General features: G+C 37.0%; 1 long non-coding RNA gene across 4 annotated transcripts in view; it reads right to left on the bottom strand.

Annotated features, from left to right (window-relative positions):
• Positions 1 to 4,924: 4,924 nt before the first annotated feature.
• LOC140614787 (uncharacterized) overlaps positions 4,925 to 6,414 on the bottom strand; it is a 43,259-nt gene continuing 41,769 nt past the window's right edge. For all 4 annotated transcript variants that reach the window (XR_012015565.1, XR_012015568.1, XR_012015564.1 and 1 more), the window contains one exon: positions 4,925 to 5,071. This is a non-coding gene — a long non-coding RNA (uncharacterized lncRNA). The remainder of the gene's footprint in view (positions 5,072 to 6,414) is intronic.

The following is a 6,414-nucleotide window of genomic DNA, read 5'->3' as shown; positions in this document are numbered from 1 at the left end:
CTCTCTCTCTTTTTCCCTTCCTTCAGCAAGTGTATTTTGTTATACAGGTCAAGACTATCAAGTATTTTTTGTTTATTCAATTTTTAACTCTCTAATTGAGGTCCTCAATTACTATGACAAGCATAAATAGCCCAGGGTGGACACTATTATAATTATACCACTATTAAAAATTACTATTTCTTGGGACACCTGAGTGGCTCAGTGGTTGAGCATCTGCCTTTGGCTCAGGGAGTGATCCCGGAGTCCCAGGATCAAGTCCCACATTGGGCTTCCTGCATGGAGCCTGCTTCTCCCTCTGCCTGTGTCTCTGCCTCTCTCTGTGTGTCTCTTGTGAATAAATAAATAAAATATTAAAAAAAAAAACAAACTGTTTCTTGCTGCTCACATAAGAAGATTTTAAATTAAATGTAACAAATATTTATTGAATAATCACAATGTACAAAGTACTGTGGAAGGTGGCATGGGAAAAATAAAGATGAACAAATGCCTGCCCTAACACAAGAGGTCTAAAGCAAGAGTCTGTGAATAATGAATACAAGACATTAACCTCTGAAAACTGTTTCATCCCAAATCTTCTCTATCTTAGGGACATAGTGTCCTGAGATGAGACTCTAGTATCAACATTTAAATAGACAAGACCTTGGGGCACCTGAGTGGCTCAGTGGTTGAGTATCTGCGTTTGGCTCCGTGCATGATCCTGGGGTTTGGAGATTGAGTCCCACATCGGGCTCCCTGCATGGAGCCTGCTTCTCTTTCTGCCTATGTCTCTGCTTCTCTTTCTGTATCTCTCATGAATAAATAAATAAAATATAAATAAATAAACAGGGATCCCTGGGTGGCGCAGCGGTTTGGCGCCTGCCTTTGGCCCAGGGCTCGATCCTGGAGACCCGGGATCGAATCCCACGTCGGGCTCCCGGTGCATGGAGCCTGCTTCTCCCTCTGCCTCTCTCTCTCTCTCTCTCTGTGTGTGTGTGACTATCATAAATAAATAAAGAAAAAAATATTTAAAATAAATAAATAAATAAATAAATAAATAAATAAACAAACAGGACCAAACCATGTTGACCTGTCTTCTACTACTTTATTTCTCCCCCACTCATGTTCCTGCTACAGCAATTAGCTCTGTTTAATGTATAATTAGTTGGGATTCTGGGTGAGTTATTTAACTATTCTTACCTTCAATATCTCCAACAGTAAAATGAAGATAATCAGATGAACTTTAGAAAATTATACTGGTGACTAAGTGAGATGGGATGTGAAAGTATCTCTACTGTAGCTGGCATCTATAGGTGCTCAATAAATAATAGTTCTTAATTCTCTTTCTAAATGTCTCCCAACAGCACAACTATCAGACTGGAATGTCCACATTTTGGACCACAAGGCAGTAGAGCAAAGATAAATGATAATACTAGGCTGATGTCAGTGATAATTCTAGCTGCCACCATTAAGATTTTGACTTTGAAGCTTTAATGCCAGATCATTTTCTTTTATTTATGTCCTTTCCCCTTCCTCTCATCACTCATCAATCCCTGTTCTACTCTGAGAATCCCAGAATACCAAGTCTCATTTCCCACTGAGTACCCTACTTTCATAAAGTTCAGCTGTTTGAAAAATTTGGAGATATAACACAACAAAGAACACAAACTTAGTAAAGGAATAATTTTGATGGTGCCTTGACAGCAAAGACACAAATAATAGTAATAGCAATTTAACATATTTAATTTTTCTGATATGTGGAAAATTGGGCAAAATTCCTAAGAGAAAACAAACAACTTTAATCACTTTAAGTATGGTAAGAACCATCTTAAGACATTGCCAAAGAGTCCAGAAATGGTGATAATGACTTATTTAATTAGGTTGTGTTTGTTTTTACCATATTCATGATGAATTGTAACATTTTTATTACACTAAAGTAGATATGGGTGTGTCCTATCTTCATATCTTTGAAGCCCTAGGCAAGTCAGTAAGAATAGCCTATTGTTCTTACCCTCTTTTAGCAGAGAGAACAAATAAATAATTCAACCAAAACCTGGTGTCTGTTACGCTGATCACGAGTTCAATTAAAAATAGATGTAGGGGCACCTCGCTGGCTCAGTCAAAAAAGCATGTGACTCTTCATCTCGGGGTTGTGAGTTTGAGCCCTATATTGGTGTAGAGATTACTTAAATAGACAAATAAGAACTTAAAAAAAAAAATAAATAAATAAATATAGAAAAATTGATGGATTATACAACATGGAAGCTATATTGGGACTGTTTTGGAGAAAACCTCTGCTTTGTCATAATTAAAGTAAAGGAATTCTACAAAAATTGAAGTAGCAAAGACTAACATAAGTATAACATTTTGGCATATGATTACCAAAAGCATACTTATCTGGAATATTTTTATTCAGTAATTTTTTTTTGCCTAACAAGATAATATTTTACAGTGAAAAACATATGACCTAATTTTATTTTTCCTCCTGAACTCAAGAAAATACAATTAAACCTAACAATCACTAGAGTTCAACAATCCTATAGCTAAGTAGCTGAAGTAGTATTGGTTAATTATTCATAAAAATGTAATTTTGATGATAATTTAACATTGTTCAGTAAAGGGCTTAATTTCCTATCTAAAAATTATTATTTCCAATTAGAAAGTCTTACTCCAAATAATTTTGTATTTTGTTATGCAGTAGCAAAAAAATTACTTGAAATGACTGGAGGCAAAAATGGAATTACTCTCTGAGCCCAGCAAATCATAACATTTCAATATAGTCTAATGAGTAGAGTGAATCAGTAATGCAGAATCATTGTGAACTATTTCTGCTCTTCTCCCTGGCACTACAGTGAAGCATGGAGATTGGAATATTGAGCATTTCGGGCAGGAGCCAAGGTAATTTAAATTTTTATTGCTACATTTAGTCCTTGGCTTTAAACAAACCAAAAAAAGAACCCTCAAAAAAAAGTAATTTACTAAATCATGGTACCAATCAAATCATGAACAATCAAATTGTAACATTTGGCTTTCCTTAGGTTCCTTTTGTGTTGCTAAGACATTAGACAAGTGTGACTGACAAGCAGTATTTTGTACCAAAGGAGTTCAAAATGCTCTCTTGGCAAGGCTGAGGATAGGGATATACAGAGAGACTAAAGTCTATCTTCTTATTGTGTAACTACGATGCCTTTGTTGCATTTCCCTCTTCTTTATTTGCTCTTGGGATGATTAACATTAGTTCCTAATTCCCAATCCACAGGCTAATTAATTTGGTGAGGCTCCAGTAAACCTATTAGGCAGTTTGGGTCAATGGCCATCAAAAATTCTATGATTCCTTAGAAGAGCCATCAATGAATCAAAATGTTGATCATAAAAAAAAAAATGTTGATCATCAGATTCACACACACACACACACATAAACACTGCAACAGTGATTTTTAAACATAGCATAACTCTTTTTTCTAGTCAAAATCTTAAATTTCAATCTTATTCAATTGAGCATGTAAAAGAGCAGAGAAAATAATAAATCTATATTCATTTTAAAATGTGTTAAAATTCAATTTAAAATGTGTTGATTTTCAGCTATACAACTGTTACTATGCTGACTCCAGGAAATATAAATAATAATAGCAACCAATAAATATTGACTGAGTGATTATCCTGTGCCAGGCACTATTCTAAGTTCTTTACATGCATCAACCCACTTAATCCTTACAAGATGTGGTTCTTTCTCTTAGATTTGGGCAAGAACAGCCTCACTCTGGTCTTCCTCTGATTGTGCCTCCCTTTGCAGGCTCCAGAGCCTACCACCTCTTTTTTAAATCACTTTGTTTGGGACACCTGGGTGGCTCGGTGGTTGAGTGTCTGCCTTTGGCTCAGGGCGTGATCCCAGAGTCCCAGGATCGAGCCCTGCATCGGGCTTCTTGCACGGAGCTTGCTTCTCCTCCCTGTGCCTCTTTCTGCCTCTCTCTATGTCTCTCATGAGTAAATACACAAAATCTAAAAAAAAAAAAAAAAAAAAAAAAATTAAATCACTTTGTTTACCCAGGATCTTGGCATTGCCTGATTGACTGGTCCCAAGAACATTTCAGGGACTGTGTGACCCTTGTGACCCTTTCCCCTTTGTCCTTTTTCATTTGAGAGGACAACACCACCTTTTGTCACACCTATAAGCCTTCTGATTAACTTTGAGAGCTTATCATTCTCTTCTCTTTGACACTTTCTTCACATAACGTTCAGCCCACTATCCTCTCTTGGTTTTTCACCCAATATACTTACCTACTTAGTCTCCTTTGCTCCTTCCTCCCTCACTCTCTCCCTCTCTCTCTCTCTTTCCCTCTTTTTTTTTTTTTTTTAAACGGGCTCTGTGCTCAGTGCAGAGCCCAACTTGAAGCTTAAACTCACGACCATGAGATCAAGACCTGAGCTGAGATCAAGAACTGGTTGCTTAACCAGCTTAGCCACTGAGGCACCCTTGCTACTTCCTCCCATACCCCCAACATATGAATGCTTAAGTGTCTCAGGGATCAGCCCTCTTATTTTTGCAGTCCATCACTAAATAGTCTCATTCTGTCTCATGGTTTTAAATGACATCTATGTACTGACAATTTTCAAATTTATATCTCTAGCTCTGACCTTTCTTCCAAAATCCACCTTTGGATATCTAACTGCCTACTTGACATCTCCATTTAAATTTCTAATAGGCATCTCAAAAGTGTACAAAATAAAATCTTTTTTTACCAATCACCTCAACCTACTTTTCCTATAGCCTTCTTATGTCAATAAATGGCAATATTCTTTGCTCAAGCCAAAAAACTCATTTTTGTCTCCTCTTTTTTGTTTCATATACAATCCATTAGCAAATCTTATAGGTTTTACTTATAAAGCACATCTAGGATATGATCACTCCCCAACTCTCCGCCACTGCTGTATAATATCAAGACCAAGATTAAGATTACATGCTTTATTCTAAGTGAGGAAGAAGCACTTGGGGGTCCTTTTGCAGGTTGAGTTTTTTATTTTTTCTTTTTCTTTTTAGCAGAAATGGAGTTTCATGTTCAGAACATTTATTAGGAAGTGCCTTTGTGATCAGCCACTATGGAAGGAAAAGGATGGAAGCATTATTAGGCAGAGGGAGAAGTCATGTTACATTGTAGGACCAATGACAAACACTGCTAATACCACGAGTTTTGGAAGAAAAATGGCCTGTAAAAGTTGTTCTACTTTGAGCTGAAGTGGCCTAGTACCTATACCCTTACCTTGATCAGTCATTGGATGTCAGTCTCCTGAGGAAGGACATGAACTTAGGCATGGTAGCTTCCTACCTCTGAGGCAATCTCTCAAAGAGTTGACTGCTCAAGACTGTTTGCAGACCATACTGCCAGCTACTGGGGCAACAAATCGTTCCTTGAAGGGATATCTGGGTGGCACATCTCCAGATCTACCTCAAATCCCTAAGCTTGGGACCCATTTTATGTGTGATAAGAAGTAGGTATACATGGAGCAGAGGGCTCTAACAAATCTATGTACATGGACAAATAAGAGTTCCCTTGGAAGAGCCATTGGCAAAGCAAAGGGTCCAAAAGAAGAGCTTAGGGGAACAGTTAAAGGAACTAGGTCCATATGTTTAGCTTGGAGGAAATAAGACATTGGATACATAGTAACTGCATGTCTTTAAATATTTTAAAGACTTTCAGGTAGGAGAAGGATTAAGCTTTCTCTGCAGAGCTATAGTAGGGAGAATCAGGACAAGCGATTGGGAATTTGAGAGTGGAAGTGAGCAGACAAATGCAGAGTGTTCTAATGTCAGAGCATGGAATGGTTTGTCTTGACAGAGAGTAAGTGCCATGGCATTTGAAGTATGTGGTCATGGGTTGGGGAATGGGGGATGGGAAGAGGACAGGGAGGAATCACACAGAGATGATTTCAAGCATTGGAAAAACAGACTATGTAATGTTGGAGTCTACTCTGTTTTGGAGAATCTAAGATTAATTCTCACCTTAATAAAAATAACTATGATAGTCATCACAATCCCAAAAGAGAAAATTAAATCTGGCTTATGATGAGTTAAATCCAATGAAAACACAAAAGTTTTGTCATTGCTTTCACATTCACTTTTTATTCTGTCCTCTTTCATTTTCAGAAATAAATTCACATGAAGCAAATCTATAAAGGAGAGCAGTAGAGTTGAAAATATGTTGGAAAAAGCAGTAGTTTGACTAGTAAGCTCATTGAGTTGAGACAAGAGTGAAACTCATTACAACCTGAATTTCTCACACATCTCAGTTTCTCCTTCCTTTTAAACTTCCTAATAGAAAAAGTTGAATTCACATTATTGGCAACTCCACTATTTGCCCTCACTTCCATCAAAAAAATAAATAAATTAGAAATACCTTCCTTTCCACATTTATTTTAATCTAGAATGTTGTGGTCTCTCAG

Source organism: Canis lupus, chromosome 2 (assembly GCF_048164855.1).
Source record: "Canis lupus baileyi chromosome 2, mCanLup2.hap1, whole genome shotgun sequence".
NCBI classification, from domain to species: domain Eukaryota; kingdom Metazoa; phylum Chordata; class Mammalia; order Carnivora; family Canidae; genus Canis; species Canis lupus.
This window is presented reverse-complemented; position numbering and strand designations above follow the sequence as displayed.